This window comes from Podarcis filfolensis (genome assembly GCF_964270895.1).
Source record: "Podarcis filfolensis genome assembly, chromosome: 10".
NCBI lineage: Eukaryota > Metazoa > Chordata > Lepidosauria > Squamata > Lacertidae > Podarcis > Podarcis filfolensis.
The window spans coordinates 26,114,721-26,139,772 of NC_139612.1; the positions used below are offsets into that span (position 1 = coordinate 26,114,721).

The 25,052-nt window shown below is 42.0% G+C and overlaps 2 protein-coding genes across 4 annotated transcripts in view; both read right to left on the reverse strand.

Moving 5' to 3' along the window:
* The window catches only part of LOC310743980 (uncharacterized protein), a 107,156-nt gene extending 97,775 nt beyond the window's left edge, over window positions 1-9,381 (reverse strand). For both annotated transcript variants that reach the window (XR_014539294.1, XM_083574772.1), the window contains exon 1: window positions 9,254-9,381. The gene's annotated coding sequence lies outside the window, so the exon portion shown is untranslated. The remainder of the gene's footprint in view (window positions 1-9,253) is intronic.
* LOC310743925 (uncharacterized protein) overlaps window positions 1-25,052 on the reverse strand; it is a 797,205-nt gene that overhangs the window by 736,888 nt on the left and 35,265 nt on the right. The window lies entirely within an intron of this gene.

Consider the following 25,052-nt stretch of genomic DNA (forward strand, 5'->3'; position numbering starts at 1 on the left):
TATTACTGTGATCCGTGAAGTGGGACTATTGTCTTTTTCTCTTTTTGCTGTCTGATGCTAGAGAGAGAGGGAGCCATGTTGCAGTGCTCCGTGTGTGTTTACATGTAAAAGTAGATTAACCAAAATGCTGAGTTGCTGAGGTCTGTTACGCATGATGTGCAAACTCTGCAGATCCCTGAGCATGCTGGTGTCAGTTGGCATCGGTCGCTGTGATGTTCGGGCTGAAGAAAGCTTTTGAAGCTCCCGAACGATTGACCAGGAGAGAGAGAACATGCCAGTCTGGCATGTTTCTCTACCAGGGTCCTACTCAAGTGTAGGCTGAACTCCTGACAGTGACCTGGGACATTACTGAAGAAGTGCCACCAGCCAAACATACCACAATGTCCATGTTCACTTGGCAATGCTTTTTATAACATTGGGGGGGGGAGTGTATGCATGCAAGAACAAAGAACAAAACTGAATGTTCTCTTTGCAGGTTTGTTCGGCAATTTGCAAAGCTCATCTAAGCAATGGAATGAGTGAGTTACAACAGAAGATTCTTTGGGATTTATATACAGTGGAACCTCTACCTGTGACCATAATCTGTTCTGGAGGTCTGTCTGGAGGTCGAAACAGGTCACTGAGAAAGGCACCGTTGTGCACAGGTGGCAATTGCCCACTTCTGCGCATGTGCGAATGGTGGCAATCCCGCTGGTTACTTCCGGGTTTGCCATAGACGTTGGGCAAAATGGACGCAAGTAGAGGCAGACATTAGAGATTTGACTGTACTAGGAAATAGCCTCATCAGGTCAAACTAATAGTTCACACTTCTCTTGAAGGCCATCTAAAATCAGCTTGTAAACCGCCTTGAGTATTGTAAGATAGAAAGGCGGTATACAAATTAAAAGTGATGATGATGATAAATCAATAAAGTTCAGGTGTTGGATGTGGCTAAATTTGAAAGAACAACCCCCTCCCCAAGGAGCTAAAAGCAGACACACACACACTACATCTTCTGGCTCAGCCTGTTTAGCAGTTTTAAGGTATACTTCTGGTTGTCAGTCAAAACTATAAATTAATACCCTCCCCAAAGGAAGAGCAGTATATCACCAGAAAAAGTGTTGTACATTTTACCCCACTTAAAGGCTATGTTAATATTCACAATAATTGAGTTTTAGTGCCTTTGAAATAGACAGTAAAATGGTTGCCTACACAAACTACCAAGGGATAGGTAGAGTAGCTTTCATTAAGCACTGATTCCCATGAAACCATTCATTACCAGCAGTTTGGGATTATGGGACATTAATTATCTAACCAGCAATTAATTAATAGTGATAATAACTAATTTGGAAAAGAGTATAGTTAGAATAAAGTATATATACTGACTTTTTATCATTACAGGTGCAATTTTCTATCAGCTTTGATCCATGGGAAACAGGACAACCAAATACAATTGCCATATAAAATCCTCTATATTAGTCAAATAGCCATAGCTATATACTCCAAACACTTGTTGTAAGCATATTTTCAAGAAACCTAACTATACAGGAGTATAGCACATAATACTATAGCACATTACTTACATGATTTTCAATGTACTGGGGTTAAACTTCCCTGCGTAAGCCCCATTCCTGTATGTCCACCCTATATGATCACAACAGAATTTCCTGGTCTGATGTGATGACCTTTAATCATGTCAGGCACATTCATTAATCTCTCACTTTCCACAAGCAATTATTTTGCATTGTAAGTGGACTCTATGCGGCTACTGTCATTATATAGTTTAGCCACCTGCTGCAACTAGACAAAGGGTGGAATCCAAAACCCCTTTGCACCAGACTGTGGGTGGAGTCAGGACTTTTCTCTTGCTCCCCCATTTTTGTTTCAAAGAGACAATACAGTTCTTGTCTTGTATCTTAAATAGTGTGCTCTTTAAGCATTCCATGACACACTCAATATTCTTTCTCCCACTATACTGAGCAGCTGAATCCAAGACACAAAATTTAGGCTATATGACTTAACTTGGCTATGGTGCACCTAGTAAGGCCTGAGCTACACATATATTAAAATATTGACATTTTTGTTGCATGCCAAGGTGAAATCATACAAAGACTGGGAAAAGTGAGGTCCTTGCAATGAATGCATATTCTATGAGACAATTCCAAGCCCGAATCTTATCAACAGAACTGATTCCCTATCTTTATAGTGAAAGATGATTTAAAAAGAGATAAACAGCCCCGTACTGGCCTAGAAAGTAAAACAAAACAAAACCCACTTCCTTCCCTCTGGAGAATCTTTTCATTATTCTGCTTATATTGGCTATGAAATAAGGAGGGGGATTATCTCAAGACATTCTTCTGCTATCTCTATTTCCCCCTGTCTTCAAGTTTTAACTCTTATTGATTTGCTTACCTATTGATTGGCATTTGTTATTCTGAAAATAAAAACTTTAAAAGGAGGAAATCCCAACAAGTCTTGCTTCATAATAATTATTCCTGCAATTAAAGCAGAACAATGACTTCCAAGCCTAATCCCTTCTAAAACTGGGGGGGGTGGGGGGTCGAGCTAAATGCAGTCCTTGGGTTTAGACTTTGTTGACTATCCAAAGAGGGAGTAGAGACTTAAGTCACCTTTCTATAGGTCTCCTGAATTTAATGTATAGAAGGAGCCATCAGGCATTTCAGTTTTGGCCATCCCTTGGGAAAGAAAGTTAAGAAGTGCTCTTCTGGATCAGACTAACTGCCCATCAGATCTCACCTGAGTCAGCATGCTATGCTTCCCTCCAATTTTCCAGCTGCCACCCCCTCGGTGCACCCTGGGGTGAATCCCAAGCTCTGTGCATTCATTACTTTGGAAGACGCAACTCTGACAGACACAACTGTGATCTAGATATCATACCAGACCGTCAGTTTGCATTTCTTAGTGCAGAAAGTATTGATCTGATGTGTAGAGATCTTTCCTATTCCAATTAATACAAGAGGATTCTATAAGCTACTAGAAGCTTCTCTGTGTGAGAGAAGCAGGCAGAAGGGTCATGATTGTTTAGGTTATACCTTCTGGGAAGCTGGTTTGAACAAATTCTCAATTAAGGTCATGCTGATATAAATATAGGCCAGAAGAAGTGTAGGTTTTACTTTCTATTTCTCTTCCTTCTGGTATAATGTTCTGTACATAGTATGCTTAGTGTTAAGTTTTAGTCTTATTATGAGTTGAGTTTATAAGTTTCTGTAAGTGCTCAACTGGATTTTTGTGGACCGTGGCAATCCTGAATGTATTTGGATTTATGACCATTATGCTCATTTGCCTTCAGCACAAGTAAAGCTCTGCTGGATGAAGTACTAATGCCTCTGGTCTATTTTTGGAAACCAACATGTTTTAAGGTTTTCCTCCACACATACAACACAGACTTCCCCAACCAGGTGTGCTACAACTCCCTTCAGCCCTAACCAGCGTGTCCAATGTCCAGGGATGACCTGGGCACCAAGTTAGAGACAGCTGTCTGGACTAAAGCATGCAGCCTGGATGGACAAGTGAACTGGAATATAGGAGATAAACACTGGGGTGTTAAAGCACACAGTCAGACCCCAGTTCCTAATTAAGAGATTCTATGAAGATTAAAGAAAAGAAAGAAATGTGAAAAGGTAGTGTAACAAAATATGCCAAACTATTCACTCAATTTAGGCTATACAGCCCTAAACAGAGGCTCCAAGACACACAGATCACCCATGGGTTCCAATACAGTAGTACCTTGGGTTACATACGCTTCAGGTTACATATGCTTCAGGTTACATACGCTTCAGGTTACAGACTCCACTAACCCAGAAATAGTACCTCGGGTTAAGAACTTTGCTTCAGGATGAGAACAGAAATCGCGCAGCAGCAGCGGGAGGCCCCATTAGCTAAAGTGGTGCTTCAGGTTAAGAACAGTTTCTGGTTAAGAACGGACCTCCGGAACGAAATAAGTACGTAACCAGAGGTACCACTGTACAGCAAAAATATGTCCAAAGAAGCAACACATTTAAGAGGGGAACAGCCTCATCTTATTCCTTGTCCTCAGGGCAGAGGGGAGAGAACCCACCAGTCAGGTACAGCAAAGTCAGACTGAAAAAGACTTTCTTGTAGTGAAGCATGCCATCTCAGAACATACTGAGAAGGATATGGACTCTTTACATTTGCCAACAATCCAGGTAGGTAAACTATAAGAAGAATGAATGGGAGCTATCTCCTGTTGGTTCCCAGTAGGCAAGACTATCTGAGGAGGCAATAGAGAGTCTGAGAGATGCTTGAGGCAGCATGCCAGAGGCAACTAATGCATCCTCAACCTTTCTCCCCACATTTTGTCTTCAGGAAACCCACAAGCCAGGAAGAAAGACAACAGCCTTCCACCTCTGTTCTGATTCTGCAGTACCAAGTAAAAAAAACCAAAAAACACACACACTGCAAATAGCAAAGTTCCAAAAACTACATTTCTCAGCTAAAATCCTTATGTGTTCTAAACAAGTGCTTGTCTCTATTTTTCATTTTGCATCAGTTTTAACAAGCCAAGACAATTATACTACATCAAATTCAGCAGAGGGGGAGGTGGGAGAATCAGCACTTTAATGCGCCATAACACGGCGCGTTCAGCATTTGTAAGGTAATGTCTACCAATGAGTATAGATATTCAATAATTATCATTAAAACAAGAAAATGAACAGCTCAAGGGAACAAAGCTGGACAAAGAAGTTTCACTTCCAAATCACCAGTGGAAATTTTGCTAAGTCAGTATTTGCTCCAGTAATTGCCGATTTATGACTCTATGGTGCCTCGTGTTGAATATGCTGATGGTCTCCATCAAATAGGCATAACATATTTTGAGGTATGCCAAAATTTCCTGTGGGGGCAATTGTTTCTTCAAGCACTGTTCTTCCCCTATCCAAGCACATCTCACACTTCATGGTAATATAGTGGCTGCAGCTTTCCCGTCATACTATAGTTTAGCTGTGTGTTGGGATGAGGGGGGGATAAACCTCCTATTTGTTTTTTGTCTTCATTTCCTTGAAAATGAACTCCATGTTTATTTTAAAGGTGAGGATGAAAGGCATCACTTTCTCCCCCCCCCCCCACCAAGGGCATGCATAGATTTATTGAATCTATATCACATTTTCTCTCCAAAGAGCTTGCCTCTTGCCCTGCCCCCATTTTAACCTCACGATGACAGATGTTCTGCCATTCAGCAACAGCCCTTCCTCAAAGTACGCATCCAAAGGAGAACAGAGAGGTGTCTTGTTTACCTTGTTAACTGGGCTAATCCCAGTTCAAAGACATATGGTACTGTTACTCATGTCAGCACATTATTTGTGTTGCAAGTGTTCTGTCTAAGACCCACAGCACAGGAAGCTTTCTGAGCTGAGTCTAGTTCAAGATTGTCTGCATCAACTGATGGCAAGATTACGGCCAAGAGTCATTCCCACCTCCACCCGAGATGTTGAGGATTGAACATGAGAACTTCTGCAATCAAGGCACATGCTCCATCATTCCACAGCCCTCTCATCAAGGAACATAGTGGAATTCTAAACCCAGGGCAGGCTTTGCAAGGTGGAAACAAAAAATATTGACAGTGGTAAAGGGGCAATTGAAATAAATTTTAAAAATTGTCCAGTGGCACCTTAGAGACCAACTAAGTTTGTTCTGGGTATAAGCTTTCATGTGCATGCACACTTCTTCAGAGACACTGAAAGAGAAGTCACCAGACCGTTACATATAGTGGGAGGGTGGGGTGGGGTTTTTCTCAGAAGGGTAGTAGGAGATGGGTGATTGACTCAGTGGGCATGGTAAACCTGTTGACGACTTAACGACTGCAATTAGTCCTACAGGAGAAAGCAAGGGATAGTATGCAGGTGACCAAAAACAACTTTAGCATATGTAATGAGACAAGAATCCCATATCTCTATTCAGACCAGGTCCCTCCATAGTTTTCAGTTTAGTAATAAGTTGTAATTCAGCAACTTCTCTTTCAAGTCTATTTCTGAAATTCTTTTGTAATAAGACAGCTGCTTTGAGATCCTGTATTGAATGTCCTGGGAGACTGAAGTGTTCTTCTACTGGCTTCTCTGTCTTGTGATTCCTGATGCTTTCCTGTCATACTAGTTAAGCCGTGTGTATTGGGATGAGGGGCGATCGTGAACCCTGAGCTCTAGGAACAGGGCATAAGAGGCCCTTGCCAGAGTAATCTTCAGACTAATCTACTCCATTGAAAACAGCACATGCACACTGCCACATAGAAGCATTCCATTTCGGAGTGGCAAAAAATTTGCAAGTAAATGTGACCTAAATAAAACTCCAGTTTTATCTTACTCTCGTAATAATTTATCACTGCATGGAAGGTGCTGGCACTTCTTGAAAATGCGGTGACAGCTACAGAGCATGGCTTTGATTTGACTAGCCTCCTAGATGGCACTATGAAATGAAAGTACACCACACTACAAAATCTGCTGAAGTCAGAGCAATGCCTTTCTATGCGAAAGCAGTGAAGTTCTATCCTCTATTAAACTTTATATTGAAAAGGCACAGGATAGATCACATTATATACCTCTAACCCTATGAGTAAATCTACAGATGAGATACTAATTTAAGTTGCAATTACTGTGGCAGACTGAATGCATGAATACCGTCGCCATTCTTGCATTAAAATAATTCAGAGGGGAGCCAGGGCTAAAGAAGAAAAATGCATTTTTTTGTTTTTATTATTATTGCTTATCATTGTTATTTTGGTTTGGGCCTGCTATGATTATGATTATGAGTTTTTCATTGATATTTCTCATTGCAAGTAGCATTGCCAGAGAAGTAATAACTGCCCCACTCTCCACATAAAAGCATCAGGGGAGCAGTTTAAAAGTAATGATGAAAAAAGTCTTTTGTGGCAACCCGGGAACAAAGTGGAAGCTTCCACGTCTTGTATGAGAAGCTTATGGCTTATGTAATAAAATCATCCATTTAAAACAAAAAGAGAAAGGGCTGTTCATCCAGATTTGGATGTTACTTCTTTCTCTTTACAAAATGACATGCCTGAGTGAGTATCAATCAACGTTTCACTCCTTCTCTTTCTCAAAATGGTTCTCAGAGTTAATGAAGTGGGTTCATCATAAGGTTCTCTGACAACATCTCATTTTTACTCAGTCTATTTAAAACAAAAACAACAAAAAACCCCCTCTCCTTTGGTGAGAGGATTCAATCTGCAACATTCCACATAATAATTTTAACAGTGCCAGGAACTGAACTGATGTATTGTCACAGCATAATACCTCAGGTAAGCATTTCAATGGGAGCTTTAATATTATTTGAGGGTCACAGCGTACCTGACATTTCAATTTGTTAGCAGGGCACTCACATCTCTGGTGCAATCGTTAAAATATACTTTAATAAGGTTTCTACGGCTATGAAGGGTCATCCATTATGGACAAAGCCATTGTGGTCAATGAGACTAGAAGAGTAGAGGGTTATCCACTTTTTCTTTCTAAGGGAAGTGTCAGCAAATAATACAATGCAATCCTTATGAAGCACTGACCTATGCTTTTTAATTTCCTTAGGAGGGTATTTCCAGAAGGAAGGAAAAATCGAATTATAGTAAGGATAGCTAATTTTTTCCCCTCATAGGAGCAGTTATTAAATCATAAATATGATCAATTGCTAATTAAAAGACAAGATGACTTATTTGCTTTCAGGATGGGAGCTAATCACCCAGTGGTGTTTATTCTGAATGTATAATATTTTATGCCTGGGGTAATCTCTGAAATTACATTTCCAGCATTATATATTAACAGGCTACAGTCCTAAAGTCACAATGTGCTCTTTTCACTTTTGGAATAGTAACTCCTGTGAATCACTATACTTTTCGTATCAATAAATGCCTCGTTTGGCAATAGGTAAGTCCTGAAAACTGTTCTTTTATGCTGGGGCTGGGAGCTGGGGGCACTGTTATACAGTAGTTCCGCTCCTTCCTCCTGGGCCATGTCAAGAAATTGGTGTTGGGGGATGAGTGTTCAGACCCCTGGGCTCTCACTTGTGGGGTGCCTCAGGGTTCCGTCCTCTCCCCCATGCTTTTTAATATCTATATGAAGCCGCTGGGAGAGATCATCAGGGGGTTTGGGCTGGGTGTTCATCAGTATGCACATGACACCCAGCTATGCCTCTCTTTTAAATCAGAACCAGTGAAGGCAGTGAAGGTCCTGTGTGAGTGTCTGGAGGTGGTTGGAGGGTGGATGGTGGCCAACAGATTGAGGTTGAATCCTGACAAGACAGAAGTACTGTTTTTGGGGGACAGAGGGTGGGTGGGGGTGGGGGACTCCCTGGTCCTGAATGGGGTAACTGTGCCCCTGAAGGGCCAGGTGTGCAGCCTGGGAGTCATTTTGGACTCACAGCTTTCCATGGAGGCGCAGGTTAATTCTGTGTCCAGGGCGGCTGTCTAACAGCTCCACCTGGTACGCAGGCTGAGATCCTACCTGCCTGCGGACTGTCTCGCCAGAGTGGTGCATGCTCTAGTTATCTCCCGCTTGGACTACTGCAATGGGCTCTACGTGGGGCTACCTTTGAAGGTGACCCAGAAACTGCAATTAATCCAGAATGTGGCAGCTAGACTGGTGACTGGGAGTGGCCGCCGGGACTACATAACACTGGTCCTGAGAGATCTGCATTGGCTCCCAGTACAATTCAAAGTGTTGGTGCTGACCTTTAAAGCCCTAAACGGCCTCGGTCCTGTATACCTGAAGGTGTGTCTCCACCCCCATCGTTCACTGAGATCCAACGCCGAGGGCCTTCTGGAGGTTCCCTCATTGCGAGAAGTGAAGTTACAGGGAACCAGACAGAGGGCCTTCTCGGTAGTGGCGCCCGCCCTGTGGAACGCCCTCACTTCAGATGTGAAGGAAATAAGTAGCTATCTTATCTTTAAAAGACATCTGAAGGCAACCCTGTTTAGGGAAGTTTTTAATATTTAACGCTGTACTGTTTTTAACACTCGACTGGAAGCCGCCCAGAGTGGCTGGGGAAACTCAGCCAGATGGGCGGAGTATAAGTATTATTATTATTATTATTATTATTATTATTATTATTATTATTATTACTATCCCCTAGAGGTGGGAGGGATTATTTTTCTTCACATTACCAAAAGCTGCCTAACCACCATAAAAACTGTATTTTTGGCATTACAATATTTTGGGTAGGTTTGAATTGTATTTTCTTTTAACTCTTTTTGTATAGAACTTGCATCTGATCCGTCATGCTATGTACACAGTCTTACTTTTATCTCCTCTTCCATTTAAACTTTCATGAATGCAACCACAATGGCCATGGGAAGATGTGCGGCAGTTGCGGCCCAGGGTGGCATCCCCTCAGACCCCTGAAGGACAAAATGACCACCATGGTATCTGACAGTTGAATCGCCTCCCTGGTTGGGAGTTCAAAATTGCCCTATCAGGGGCAAGCTGAGGGGCGGAGCCTGAGTGGAGATCAAGGTCAACTGCACTAATCACTGTAGGTTTTAAAAACAAAAGGTATGGACATGGGCAAAAACGATTCTGTTGTAATCTGCCAGTATGTAATTGCTTTTAAAGAAATGAATACATTGAAGCAAAGCTTTCCATCATAAATTCTTGGCGGGATATCCTGCCAGCCCCCACATCCGGCCAAGACCAGAGCCAATGTCAGCCGGCCACACCGGGTGATTACTTCCCATGCTCGGCTTGCTGGCAGCTGCACTGAGTCACAACTGTTGCCACTGTCACAGTAAGCGGTCTCTGTCTAGTAGCAGAAGAGTACTAGCTGGAGATGCACATTCTCATCTGTCTTACAAGACAAGATGGTACCCGTTTCCCTGTTCACATGTGGCAGGTCTAATGGGGACGACATGGGATGCTTCCCATCTGAATATGGGTCGTGGCACAGGTACATATCCACAATCATCATACACACAAACAAACAAACAAACAAACAAACAAACAAACAAACTGGTAAAGGAAATTCCACTAGCAGCTTATGTCCATGCACAGATTTTCCCTAATGTATCAGGGTATAAGACCACATCTTTGTTGAAGGAAAGGAGGAAACGGTGCCTGCAGTCAAACTGGCTTGAATCCAGCAAATATTTAAATTGATATTCCTAAAATTTTGCAAAGATTAACAGCAATGATGACGCCTTAATTCTTAACTAAATCCATTGGTGTACAAATACAACCATAACCAGAAATTAACAGTTCACAGTAAGAGGATGATCCTTCAATCCCCACCTCGCTGAATAGCCCCAGAGGACCTCTCACTGAAATCAAGTGGTTTTATTTCCCTCTGTTGAGTTCAAAAAGATCAGGATAGGATCTCATAGGGGACCACTTGTGTAACTAAGGCTGTGCAAGGCAGAACTAAAATGAATAAAGCCTATTTTCGTTCTCCCAAGAAGAATTCGGCTCCAAGACAAAAGCAAGATAAATGTTTAATAGCAAATTGGGGGGGGGGTTAAAAGTGTTCTGTGGTATTAATAACTAAGTGTATTAGCAACCTAGATAAGATGTCAAATCTTGCAAAAGCCAGCAAAGCAACTCTTTTTTAAATGAACAAGGCTGACATTAATTAACTTAGAATACCAACAATCTAGAAAATATATAATAAAAAATAAGACTGAATCTGCGAAGTATAATATTTGCCTGCTGCTATAGTCCTGTCTTCAGAGTGAAGCCCTCAGCTACAGCAATGCAGCTCTCTTAAAATTCTGTCATAAGCAACCCTGAAGAAGTAAAGGGTTTGTCGAGATTAAAATCTTTAAAAGGCATGGCTATTTTCAGGAATCCCTCCCTTTTTGGTTTACTGTCTTTCCTTTTCAGGAGCAGCTGTTGGATTTTTCTTCCAAATGTAGCCTTTTAGTTTGCATATTATATTTATTCCACAATAATTGAGAATATGTGCATGTATCCAAGTTTATTAATAGCTTTGCTCTGCGGCATCTTCAATAGACCTATTCCTGCAAAACTATAGTTAATATAAGTGAGATCCGAAGAAAATGACTTCCTGGGATAATAAGGAATAAGGCTGACACTATAGACACAAGGCAGAATTTGCAGAACCATAAGAACAAAGTCATAAAGTCATGCTACACAGTGGAGCATTTAGGATTCCATATTGCTTTTGCAATATTTTATTTAGCAAAATTAGTTTCAAAGAGCAAAAGGAAACTGATGCAGAAGACATAATTTTAAATTAATTCTTAGCATCTGAATTAAGCTTTCAAATGGAAAAGAAATGTAGATGGAGAGCATATTTTAAAAGTGGCAGTTTAATTATATGGCTGCTGGCTTCCTTTAGCTATAATCATGATATCTGCTAACCTCATAGTCTTCTTTGTTACTGTAAAACACTATTGTAGCTGTAGCTCATGGGCACAAGGAAAGTGTCTTCAGCCAATATCTCACTACCCAGAAAAGAGAATGAAAGAACCAGAATATTGCCATTTAACCTATATTTCTCAGTCACACAGTGAAATTGACATTACCAAAGGATGGCAAACAAAAAAAGAAAGACGTATCATCCTGTGATCCTCATTTCACACTTCTTACAAATTTGCAGATTTCTCCATAGACCAAGATTTGTTTCCGAGGCAAATGAAGGCTCTGAATCTTCACACTATACAGCAACAAGCTGTTTCTTCCACTAGGGCAGAGTCACACAATTGCAAATAGAGAGCTACCCCATATATCTTGCCATACGAACTATAATTCCAACTCAACATTGCGCAGAGGAACTTCTATTTGTATTTTTTATTTACACATCCAAACACCAACAGCAGGGACCACCATCCTGATGTCCTTCTGCCTCTCATCTCCTTCCATTCAATGGCCCCTCTACCTTCCTTGTGGTTGCTACTTCTCTGATTTCTTCTAACATTGAGTGTTCTGGCCATTTTGCTGTGAAGTGTTTGCAATACACATAACATTGACAATAGCCACCAAAAACAGGCTCTAGGTTAGAAGAAGGCAGGAAACAGCTAAATCTGAGGACAGTCTTGGAGATTCAGCTAGGAGGCCAGCATCTTTCAGTTTTCTTCTTATCCACTTAACCAATCTTCGGCCAAGGAAAACCCAAAAAAGGGAGAAGCACCAAACAAGCTGAGCGGTGTGGGAAATTTAACTACAAATATATAAAAGCCCACTGTGATATGGATGACATGCAGGAAGTGTTAACAACCAATAAATAATTTTTATTATGTATTATTATATGTAATGTGGATTAAGTTCAAGGGCTCAGCTACACTTCCGATTGTCCCAGAAACCACAGGTCTGAGTGGTTTCCCACCTGTCCTGTGCTTCCTAGACATTTTGTCCCATGCTTTCCGCTTCTCCCCTGCTTTCTGACCTGTTGCACCTTTGCTCCAACACCTTCCTCTGAAAAACACATCTTTTTTCACCAAATCAAAACAAACAGCACCCCACAGAAAACCCCTTTGTTTGGATTCAGTGCTAAATCATGGGTTTTCCCAGAGGAAAGTGGCGGAGCAAATGGAATTGCATGAGCCCCTTACTTTTGTTTTGCTGTAATTTCATGATTGTGAATATGATGTATGATTTAAGTCCACGGGTAATTTTGTATAAATTGCTATTTGTCCCAAGCCCCTGACCTACCTGGAAGCAAGTCAGTATGCCAAGTCCGAGGGATCAATCCATACAGGCAAAGCCCAAAGGCCAAAGGTCAGGAAATGAGGTCCAGCATCAATCCAAGTGGCCAAGTCCAAAGTCCAGCAGTCAGGGCACAGTCCAGAGTCAGACCCAAAGCACAGTCCTGTGGCAATCGAGGAACATCTAAGGTAAGGTCCATCAACATGGCCAGTTGAACAGTAACAGCACCTCAGCTCTGCTTCCCTTTTGCACTTTGCCTGCTAATTGCTGCATCTGGGCTTGATGAGGCAGATGAGCCTCACCTGTTCCAAGCTTACTCCAACTGAGCAATCACAGGCATCCTCCCTGAGCTAACGAGACGCACCTGGCCAGTGAATTTGCTAGGCTTGAGGGTCCTTGCCTGCCTCAGCTTCCTGGAGCACCCTTCCTCCTGCTCCCTATACCTCAGAGCTTGTTGTGTTTGTGGAGACTGAGGCCCCTCTGGCTCTGGTGATGGGTTCTGCTGCTCTGGTTCCTGTGCACTGATCTCCATCCCCTTGCCATTCTCCATCACCCTGTGACAACTTCCTTCCTCATCCCCAGCTTGTCCCAGTGTGTCCCAGTCCTGGCTACCCCCACCCCACCAGGAATCCTCTTCCTCCTCCCCGCTGACCTGCCAGTTCACAACACTATTACTGTATTTTCTAGAGCTCCTGAAGCACCAGTTTGAAACTCTTGTCTCCCTTTCCACTTACCAGCTTTGGGGTCAGACAATTCCTTACACCCCAGTGTTTGCAAATACCTCAGTATTTGCCCTGTTGATCAAATAGCTATTCAGTTTTAGCTATTACACTTTACCTAACAACATTATAACTTTGGGCCCAACTAGTCATGATAACATTTTTTTGAATGATGATAATAATTTAAATTTTATTTATTTATTTATTTCCCACCCACTTTTGTTAAAAAAAAAAGTCAATAGGCATCTTGATGCAGATCGGGGCCCTCTCCTATGGGAAGCAAAGGGTTAAAGCCTTTACCCACACATCAGGGTACCAATCCCTAGACGTACTGTGTACATTTAAAAAAAATCATTTAGTTGTCAATTGCATAAATGGAAACACACCTTATTTGGCCCATTGTTTCGAGTAATGTCCTGTTTTGCTAGCCTCAAATGGTGAACATCCTAAACACTGCTAAATATGCATAAGACACTGGATCAGGGGGATAAACCGAGTTCACAAAGCCATTTTTGGTGGTCTACCACTCTCTTTTTACCTTTGATGAGCATCATTTCTCCCTCTGGTTTGGCACTATTATTGGAAGGTCCTGATGGAGAGAGGAAGCAGCACTCCCTTCCTACTTCTCATACTTTTTCTCTCTCCTAAAAGCACTAAGAAGGTGCCACACTAGAGATAGAAATGCTTTTCTGAAGGTTAAAAAAATCCCATTGAATTGGTTTGCTACTCCAGTGTTCCAATGAGGATAGAAGATGCTTTGGTGCCTTCCTACAAAAGTGCAATAATGGGGAGCAAGGACAAAGCCTGAATTTGTTAAGAATCAGACTCTTAAATATTTAGGTCAAGAAAGGATTCTGATATAAGATGAAGACTGCCAAGAAAGGATCCTGGCATCAGGAGTGAAGCTATTCAGGCTCTATGGAGCATCTGCATTTAGGAATGGCTAAACAGTCATCTCTCTCTCTCTCTCACACACACACACACACTCTCACACACACACACAGAGAGAGAGAGAAAGAGAGAGAGAGCACCCCTCTGTCTCAATGTTAGATATTTGCATTTGATTAAAAACATTCTGCCTTGCAACCCAACTTCAGATTCCAGTTCAGTTAAATGTAGATCCACAGATGTGCCCATTACCATGGAAACGAGGGGGATGCCACAAAATCAGCAGTGTATTTCTAAACGCATTCTGATTTAAGAAACACTCAATGCAGATCTCTTTCTGCAAACATGCTTCTTCAACAAACGGAAGTCAATTAATTGTCATTGTGGTCAACTGATTTCAGTTCAGGGATAAGTAGCGGTAGTCAACAGAGTCATCTCTTGGGGATTCTGCCTTCTAATGACAAGTAACAGTAGCAGTAACAATAGCAACAGTATCAATTAACCTTGGACAGAAGGATTTATAACTGCTTCTCATGACTACATTATAGCTATAAAACCCTACTCAAAATATCTTTTAGAAACTGATATTGCTGATAAATGTAGAGTCAAGCGGATTTCAGAATAACCAATTACATAATGGTGGATATCTACATGGGAAAGGTAAAGCATTTGGGGCTTTTAGAAGAGGAAAGATAACTAAAAAGTGGGGCATGATATAGATTTATGGAGTAATTAATGGTGCAGATAGAGTAGATGGATAATGTTTTCCTCCCTCTTTCACTAAACTAGAATTTGGAGTCACCCAGTGATTTAGTAGCTTTTAAGAAAAGGAATGAACCAAGTTTGATTTTTTTTTAATCATTTCACTTGGGTCAAATGCAGTGTAGTGGTACATTTAGAAGTTCAGAAGCTCTTCATGACAACCGTCCATAGTGACATTCCAAGCCACATAACCATGTCCCTAGCCAGTTGCTAGATACCACCGAAGGGAAGAGTGTTTTTGTGCTTAGGTTCGTCTTGTGGGTTTCCCACAGGAATTTGGTTGGTCATTTTGAGAGACGGATGATGGACTAGATAGGCCATTGGTCTGATCCAGCAGGCTCTTATGTTCTTAATCCAAAACTGCCAGCAACTATGTAAAGAAATATTATGCCAAAAATGAAGTATATGGTAACCTGCCTCATATAACCAATATTCTTGAGTCTAATTAATGCACAAAGGGATTACTGCCATAGAGTAAGTTGTCCTGCCAGACTTAGCCTATGTCACTTCCCCCTACCTTGAGAGGAAATGAGCAACCAAGCGTTTTGTTGTACTCAGTCTACATGTGAATTTGGTGTGTGATGAACTCTGAGCTACTTCCTCCAGCTGCATGGCTTTAACCAGCCTTTTTGTTACAAAGAAGACTGGAGTCTGAAATTAGCATTTTCCTATACCGTTTTATAACATACCAAACATGTGGTCTGTATGTGTGCTGTGGAAATGGAATACTTTGGGAAGGGGACATTATAAAGGTTTTGCAACTTATATTCCCACACTTTACTTTGCCGCGTATTTTGCTATGTTAAATCTCTGCTGGAGCTCTCTCACCAAAGATTACTTGCCCCAGTCTTGGAATCCAGGATTTCCAACTGGAAGAACAGCTAATCTTTCTAGAAGGAGTCCTGCTGAGTCCTAAAGACTCAACTTTTTTGTTGCGTTACTACAAACCTAAGAAAGGTTACTGAGAAATAACTTTCATTGAGTTCAGTCACACTTTCCTCTGACTGCGTAGGTTAAACACATTGAGCTTGAACAAAAGAACTCCAGGCAGCTGAAATGTAGCTTTCATATTTGAGTTAGAAATGCAAGACAATCTTGCAAAGAGTTAAGTTAGAAACCCTGTAAGAAGAGAAAAGGCCTTGAAAAACCTCAATTTCACTTCATTCACTGGCCAAGGAGCATTAATGTCAATTTCACCTGGGAACTCCAGCAGATGACATCATCAGTGTGGTGTAGTGGTTAAGAGCGGTGGACTCGTAATCTGGTGAACCAGGTTCGCTTCCCCGCTCCTCCACATGCAGCTGCTGGGTGACCTTGGGCTAGTCACACTTCTCTGAAGTCTCTCAGCCTCATGCACCTCACAGAGTGTTTATTGTGGGGGAAGAAGGGAAAGGAGATTGTTAGCCATTTTGAGACTCCTTAAGGGGAGTGAAAGGTGGGGTATCAAGTCCAAACTCCTCCTCTTCTTCTTCTTCTTCCTGTTCTGGAAAAAAACCACAAATCCTCAAGCTGTGCTCCCTTCCATTTCCCTTCCACTACACCACTGCTGAAATGGAAATGACTGTGTTAATGCTTCACGTGTTCTGGATTACTCAGGTCCCAGTTTTTACTGGGATGCTACATTCTGCTGGGCAACTATTTGTTCTACAGCTTTATGGTAACTTTATGACCTACACCTTTATGGTAGTATGAAAAACTGAGTTCAGGGTACATAGAGAAACTATCACAGGGCTATTTCCGTATGTGTCCAAGGAAGGGAAAATTCATCTCACATCCACTCACCCCACATTTCACCACTTTAAAATGTCTGTGCCAACCATTAATCTATGCAATATCTAGAAACTGACAGGATCCAGCCAGACGCTGCAGATTAGTAGGAAACAGATGGGAAGAAATGCCGGATTGCATGTATAAACAGCTCTGAAACAGTAAAGAGCTATTAATAACAAACAAAATTATGACTCTCATTCAACAGAGTTTCCACAGAACCCACTTCTGCCCACTGGGATTTCTGTCCAAGGCCGCCATCTATTACCATGCCTTCCGCTTTCTGAAACAGATGGGCTTCTCCTTTCGTTTAATCACCAGCACCCTTCCCATAACTAACTCTTTACTTATGAGTATGCTAACTAGGGCTGATCAGGGCTTTACGTAGGAAATGTAATTTGGTTCACCAATTGCCCTATTCATTATCCTCCCTGGCATCTACATTCTGCACAGCATTAAGATGCTGCATATAATGTGATCATTTACAATGTGGTGGGAACTGCCAAATTCAATGAATAGAAAGCAGAGTCTTTTCAGGGAGTTATTTCACAAACTGGGGGGGGCAGGGGGGCGGGAGGGACTACCGCTTGGCTTAATGATGTTTTCAAAGTGATCAAGTGCAATGCCGTGCGTGTATAATATGCAGTCTTGCCCATATAGAACAAAATAGATTAATATTTACATACCTTGCATATTGTTCGCTATAGCTTGGGCAAACCCTGAACCCTTATTAATACTTGTAATGCTGACATCAAGGCCATTATGGCTGTGAATCAACTGGAGAGGCAAGGGATCTTTTTCTCTCCTGTTTATTTAGGCTGTAATCCTGCACACACTTATTTGAGTCTCAGAGGAGCTTACTATCTGAGTAGACAAGTATTAGGACTACAGGAGCCAGGTGGAGGAAATCGGAAGCCCTTGCACCAACAGCCAACTTTCCTCAAGCTCAGATGACAAAACTAAACCTACCTCCAGAGAATGGGATACAACCCCAAAGCTCGTCTTTGCTAAAGAATCACATTTTCCAATTTGGAGCTCAATTTCAGAGGCTCTGGCTACAGAAAGTAATGTGGCATTTCTGCGAAGAGGCTTCTATTTGTGGAAGGCAGCAATATGACTTACATGGTTGCTGTGGTGATAAACTACAGAGGGAAGGCCTAACGTTGTCAAAACATTCCCCCTCATGAGGTTTTCTCCAGGGCTTCTCCACACTGCCTACTCAGGCCTCACTACTACAATATCAAATTATATAGTGAGGTCTTTTCTCTGGGGTCGAATGACTTGTCATGGCAAGAGACCATATATTTAATTGCTATTACATTGGAAGAACAATCTAATTTTATGTAATAGCAGTTACACAGTTCTTGTGGCGTAAGACAAGTGGAAGGCATGTCCCCTCTCTTCTTTTAGTCTGGATGCCCTCAGACTATTACCTCACATGGCACGTAAATTATTAATCCATTATAGTGCTTCTTATTAACAGCTACATGCTCTGCAGTTTCTTCACCCAAAGCCTGTAAAAACAAGTCGACCACCAGCATTAGAATTTACACCCACTGCTGACTGTGCAGTGAGATGTTCGGCACTTGACTAACCCATTCTGCTCTTCCTTGTACTGCGGTGCTTTCTTTGCGTCCTCTTTTGTAGGAACGGCAGGATTTATTCGATAGCCTGACCTGGCAATGGGGGCATGATACTGTTTCACTGAAGCCCAAGTCTGGAGTTATAGATAAACCTGTTTATGATGGATCCATAACCTGAACAGAAAGGCTCTGGTTTCATCCGAATACACCCTTGATTCCCCCTCCAAGTCTCCCTATTTTCCAGGGACAGTCCTGGTTTTTGTGTAAGGCAGCTTCCTATATTCCACCCAAAATAAATACTCGTTTTATTTAAAATGTTACATATAATCCCGCACACTGTCCAAGGTGAAGAATGTGTAAAGGGTGTAATCTTACTCCTACAGAAATCAACGGCAAAAATCCATTTATTTAAATAGACAAGGAATTCAGGTCAAAGCACAGACCCTTCAGGAATCCCTATTTTCCAAGGACAGTCCCGTATTTACAGAAGCCATTCCGGTTTCTGATTTGAACCCAATATGTCCCGCTTTTCCTTAGGACGTCCCTATTTTCATCAGATAAATGTTGGAGGGTGTGGAATTATGTAACCTCTATGCCAAGGAGATAAGTAACTATGCAAGCTTTAGAAGACATCTGAAGGCAGGCCTGTATAGGGAAGCTTTCTAATGTTTAATGTTTTATTGTGTTTTTATATATGTTGGAAGCCACTTAGAGTGGCTGGGACAATCCAGTCAGATGAGTAGTGTATCATCATCATTATCATTATCACCATCACCATTACTATCTTTATTATCATCATCATGGAATAGGACATCCCTATTTTCATCGGAGAAATGTCAGAGGGTTTGGGAATGCTTCATACATATATCTATATATACAGACAGACATCTCCTTTTCAGATATCATCACCAATGTGTGGACATTAGAGAGGAGGGTGAGGCTGCTAGGGTGCACAACATTAGGAGCAGGACTCAGACACCCCTGTGGCTCTTATTTTTTTTAAAGGTTATGGTGCAAAAAGACAAAACACTGGAGAGCAACCATTCAAAGTAAGCCTACGTGAAGGTTTCAGTCTCTGGTGGGGAAGGAGATTCTCAGGTTCCTTCCCATTCCATAACTCTATATGTTTTGCACATGATTTACACACGATTATATTTTGGTACACGTGGGGCTGGAGAAGTTGAACTTGCAGAGCTTCTATTAAGAGTTTTATGCCACATTTGGAGCTGAGTAAAAGCAAGTTCTCCCAAGAACCCTCGTCTCAATAGTGCAGTTTCTAAATGTCAGTGGAAGAATTGTTTCAGAGCTCACACCAGTGACTACCGCATTGATCAAACAGTCACTCCACTTACCAGTAGTCTCCTGCCCCATTATTAATGAGTGCATAGCATTCCCAGAGTCTGTGGAGACTCTGTAGGGAAGGGGTGGGTGGGAAAACAACAACAAATTACCTTCTGTTCTAAAACCTTAGTGTAGAATGGGAAATGTAGTCAATACTGCTCAATACTATTTAATTTATAGTGGTACCGTGGCTGGGATTTTCTGGGCATTACCACATCATAAATATTGCAGAGCTACAAACGAAAAGAGAACGAGACAGAACACATAACATCATTCATACCATCATACAGGGATGGGGCCAAAGTCTGTGGGAGACAGTGTGCATCTATTTGCATATCTCTGTGGATGTCTTCAAGTATAATTCTTCTTCATGCTAGCTCCTCAGGTGAAAGGACTTGAAGGCCGTGTACACACTATATCTTTAAAGCCTATTTGAAGCCCACTATTTTCTCCCAAAGAATTATGGGCACTGTAGTTTACCCCTCACAGAGTTAGAATTCAGAGCAACAAGCCCAGAATTCTTTGAGGGTGAAAATGTGCTTCGAATGAGCTTCAGAGCTATAGTGTATACAGAGCCTTAGTACCCTATAAGGCCATATTTTGCCTTATAGGCAACTTTCTTATTTCTCTTGGGAAAATTCCTTTTGGGTACTCTAGGCACTGAGGTTTGGAAGAACCAGTCTCTCAGGACTGGACTAACTGCTGTGGGATCAGCACAGATATGCTGTTGATCTGCAGATCCTCCCAGCCTATTGTTAATAATTTTATCTGGAAGAAATGAGTGGCTGGGCTGAAGGCTGAGAGGCAATCCTTTTGTTCTGTGTTGCAGTTTCATGGAGTCCCATGAGAAAGAGAAGAAGAGCAAAGAAGTATTGCCAGAGCATCCGTGCTCCACCTTATGGACAGCAATATATATGTTAAATTCAACGCAATAATGTCAGCTTTACAAACAAATGTCACAGGAAGTGAGCATCCTTTATTTCACCATATGATTATGTTTCAAGGTAGGTTAGAGAAAGACTGGATGCAAGGCATCCATGTTACTGAAAAGCATCACACCCGTCTTAATATTGTATTTGTGGACTGAGAAACAGGGAAGCAAGTGTCCAAAAATATATTATACTGAAGTTCCCCCTCTAGCCAGCTTACATTGCTGAAAGCAACTAACATACAGCATTGCTCTGTAATGTACTAGGTTAGAAACTACTCTGTTCCCTCATTGGGGTATATACAGGAACAGGAGGAAACAAGTATTTTATTTTCCAACTTTGCGCAGATGCTGATGCTATAAATAGAAATGTATTTCTCAAAAGTGCCGTGGTTGTTGGTATTTCCATCTTCTAAATAAAAAATGTTTTTTGAAAAAAAAATTTCTGTTTAGCTTTGTGATATTTGTGTCACTATAATCATCTCGTTTGATCCACATTTACCTGAAAAGGAACAGAGCGAGGAAAACCCAACCTCTTTGGATATAGGTGTGCCAAGTTCTAGTAACGTGTATAGCTTCTAAACGAGTGTTTAATATTGCAAACAGATTGTTCAGATATCACCTACAATCGTGGGCAGCAGGTTTTTGTTTTAACTGGTCAGATTTCCCATGGAAGAGGTAAATCTGAATTAAATACAGGCTGGCATTTTGATGCAAATGATCTTTTGCAGATGCTGCAAAAGAAAAAAGAAAAAAAACTTGCATTGGTGAGGAGAACCATTCCTACAACCTCTCTAGAATTGCCAAGAGAAGGTGAGGGAACCATCTATGGACAAAGTATACACACAGTGCAATCCTTTGCATGTGTGGCTAAGCCATAACTTCTCATAGCTCAGTGGTAGAGAATTTGCTTTGCATGAAGAAGGCCCAATCAGGATGAACTGCTTATGTCCTTAAGCTTTTGATTGTGACATGTGAAATGTGAGAGAGGAGAGGCTGGAACATGCACTTACAACACTCAGTCTCTGTGAATTCCTTAGTTTGGAACACACACAGAGAGAGAGAGAGAGAGAGACTGTCAGGGAACTGCCATCGGCTCAGGAGCGAGAGAGGAAAAGCCGGATGGATTACAGAGAGCCCCCAAAGATCGTGGGAAGCAGCACCTCCTCAGCGGAGGAGAGTAACCATGCATCCAGCGGAGAGGAGCTGCAGGGCTCGGGGGAGGCGAGGCGGTTCCAGGACACCTTGCCTGAGCAAAGCAGGGAGGAGAGAGGTCCTCCGCTACCCACACCCTCCTTGCGCAGTAGGCTTCCACGCAGAGAGGGGAAGCGCAGACTGGGCGTCAAGAAACTACTCTGCTGGGGAAGGTTTAAGGACCGCCCACTCTCAGATTCTGCCAGTGAATGAGCCAGCCACGGAATAGTGGCGCTCTGCATGGTGAAGATTTTTTTGGCACCAATAACAAGGCTTTACAGCCGACCAGGGAGGCATTTGCCTGATTGCTCTCCAGCAACCCCCTGATACCCTTACACACACACACACACACACACCTGTGTCTGGTCTCTCTCCCCCTGCCCACCTCTTTCTGTCACATACACACACCTTTGACATTTGCTGCATATGCATCTCTTTTTTGCAAGCTTACAAAGAGGCCTCAAAAGGACTGTGGTAAATAGGTGGTGTGCTTTTGAATTATACCTGGTGGAGGAAGATAGGTAGTTGGATAGGTAGTTGAAGAAATGACTCTCTTGCACCCAGGAGAAATGTTCATGCATCTACATGAATAAGTCATTTTGAAATACACAGAATGACACTGGTGTTTGAACTGTTCCTCTGGAGCTACTTCTGCATATTTATTTTCCTTGCCCAAAATTATGTTTGCATTCAGGAGAATTATCCCATTACTTTGGTCATAACACCGAGCCTCAGAACCCTCACTTGTCGCTACTGGGCAACATTCCATCTGTTAGATAAACTAGGTAATAAATCTTTGTCACTGGCCAGCCTGTCAGACTCAAGTACTCACCAGTCCCATAACAGTGACATTTGCTGCCAGCCTCAACAGAATAGCGGGGCAAAGGCACCTGATCAGTGTCATTCAATGCATGCAGATAAAGGAAAGTTACTGGGTTATTAGATTTTACAGCACCGCATGCTCCCTTTCCTTCTCTGTTTTCCTTTTCAAACAAAAACTTTTTTAAAAACCCGATTTTAAGATTTTACAGATGCTGGACTAGACAAGCCCTTAGTCTGGTCCCGCAGATTCATTTATCTTTTTCTTTTGGTCTGTCTAGATTTCCTTGCTACAGTCCTCAAGCCATAATACTGGCACAATTTTGGAAGTTCACAACTGGCAACATAGGAATGGAGCAGTAATAATATTGACTCTCTGTTCAGGCTGAACATATCAATAGCAGTCCCCAGAAGTACTTCTTTTGCTGGGTGGGTGAGAGGGTAGTGGAACAATCTCCAGTGTTTTCATGAATTCATCCATCCATCCATTGAATATAATGCTTTGAATGACTGTGAGCCATGACAGCTAAGTCGGCTTACCCCCTTTTAGGGGTGTGGTGGCTTTGTGGGATGGCCAGTGCCTTCTCCCTGCCAACGATGCAGGGCTGTTCCTGCTGGAGTGTGAGCTTCGGCTCGCGCTCCTGGCTTGAAATCCTGCTCCATGTCAGCTTACTGGATTGGCCGATGGCAGGCTGGTGTGGAGGTCTGGGCTCTCAAGGGGTGGGCCCAAGGGAACAATCAGGCTTCCCTCAGGTCCACTTCCGGGGGATCTGAATTCAGCCCACGCCAGTCACCAGCACCCAGCTCTTCCTCATCTGATCAACCCACCCACCTACACCTGTAATTTTGCATTTGTTCATTGAATTGACTTTGCCATGGCAACGGCCGTTGCTGTATTTTCAGGGCTGGGTAGGAATTTGCCTATCAGGCAACTTGGCTATGACCTGGAGGTTTTGCCTACCTCATAGCAATCTTCACAACTTCGGCAGTTTAGGCATTGGGCAACCTTAGTCTTGGTTGGATTGGGGAGGGGTTGTACCTTCACGTTCCCTCCAGAAATAGGGTATCCTGTTAAAGGGATCCGTGATGCAGTTGCTTCTGTCCATTTGCCCAGATATTATTGGCAGATGTGATGGTTATCAATGAAGAAATAGGAGTCGCTGTTGTCATCATGATCATAATAATGATTGAGTCTGCAAAGGATCACTAGAGGTAAATGATTCATACCTTGGACCTAAATATTCAAGGTTTTTTTTCCAGATCAACCAGGATGAATTTAGGTGTCAAATGAAAAAATGAGCAAAATGTTGACAGGTATCCTGTCAAATTAGGAAATGATATGCTAAGCAGATTGATACACTGCTCAATGGGCTATCAGACAGAGATAATCCTCTCTAAGTATACTTGCCCATATACACTCAGTCAGGGTTTTCAGGTCAACAATGGACTTTGCTGCTGTATTGCTAGGTTTTCCCATTCTATCTTAATTTATTTTGTGAAGCCCACTCACATCTACATCTACATCATCAAAGCCCCAAAGATTCTGGATTCTGGCTACACAGATGGGGCCAAATAGGCCTTTTTCATTAAGAGGGCTCTGTTTTTGCATTCAGGAAGTTGCTTGGTAAACTGGTTCTTACACTTTTCGTGTCATTCTGCAACTCTTACCAAAGTGACCCAAATTATGGCAGATGGCTGGGAAAGCACCCCTGATATCCGATGCTAAACTGGCAGGCTCTGCTTTCCTTTTATAGCATATTTATTTAAAACCATGGTATTTAACGGAGAAAAGGTTGTCATTATATTGCTTCTAGTCCCTTTGGCCTCTGGTAACATCATACTTTGCCTACCTACTAATTTAACACAGTTGAATGGTTTTATGATAGTCAATTATTATATTGTATTAACTCCACTGGTTATTGATTTTTATTGGCAATCACCGTTATGCATAATTTTCGGCCTCATCTGATGTCTATATTTTCTCTGTTTTTCATCACTAGTTTGTATTTATTGCTTAGCGCAGTAGACCTTTGGAAGAAGGGGGAGAAGGGGTTTGACCTTCTGCACCACATTGCACTTGCCATGAATGCAAGTGGGTATCATGCACAGAGACCAATGCACTGGTACCAGTTTGCAAAAGCATCTATTAATTTCATTTGGTCAGAAGATCTCAGTTGTATTCAAACATGCTCTGTAGAGATCGTTCCTCTAATAGGTGGCTAGTCTTGTAACATAGAGAGATGGTGGAGCAGGACGATGATGAAGCTCCACACAGCTCCTTGGGGTGCTACATGTATCTTTGCCCAATTATGGTTTCTCTCTACAGTTTTTATAGTCTCAACTTAGTGGTTTGATTACATAGCACAGTCTTGGCTATAGGTATTCTCTGGACAGTAAAACCAACTTGGAAAGTTTTTGAGATTGCAAAATCCTTGCATCA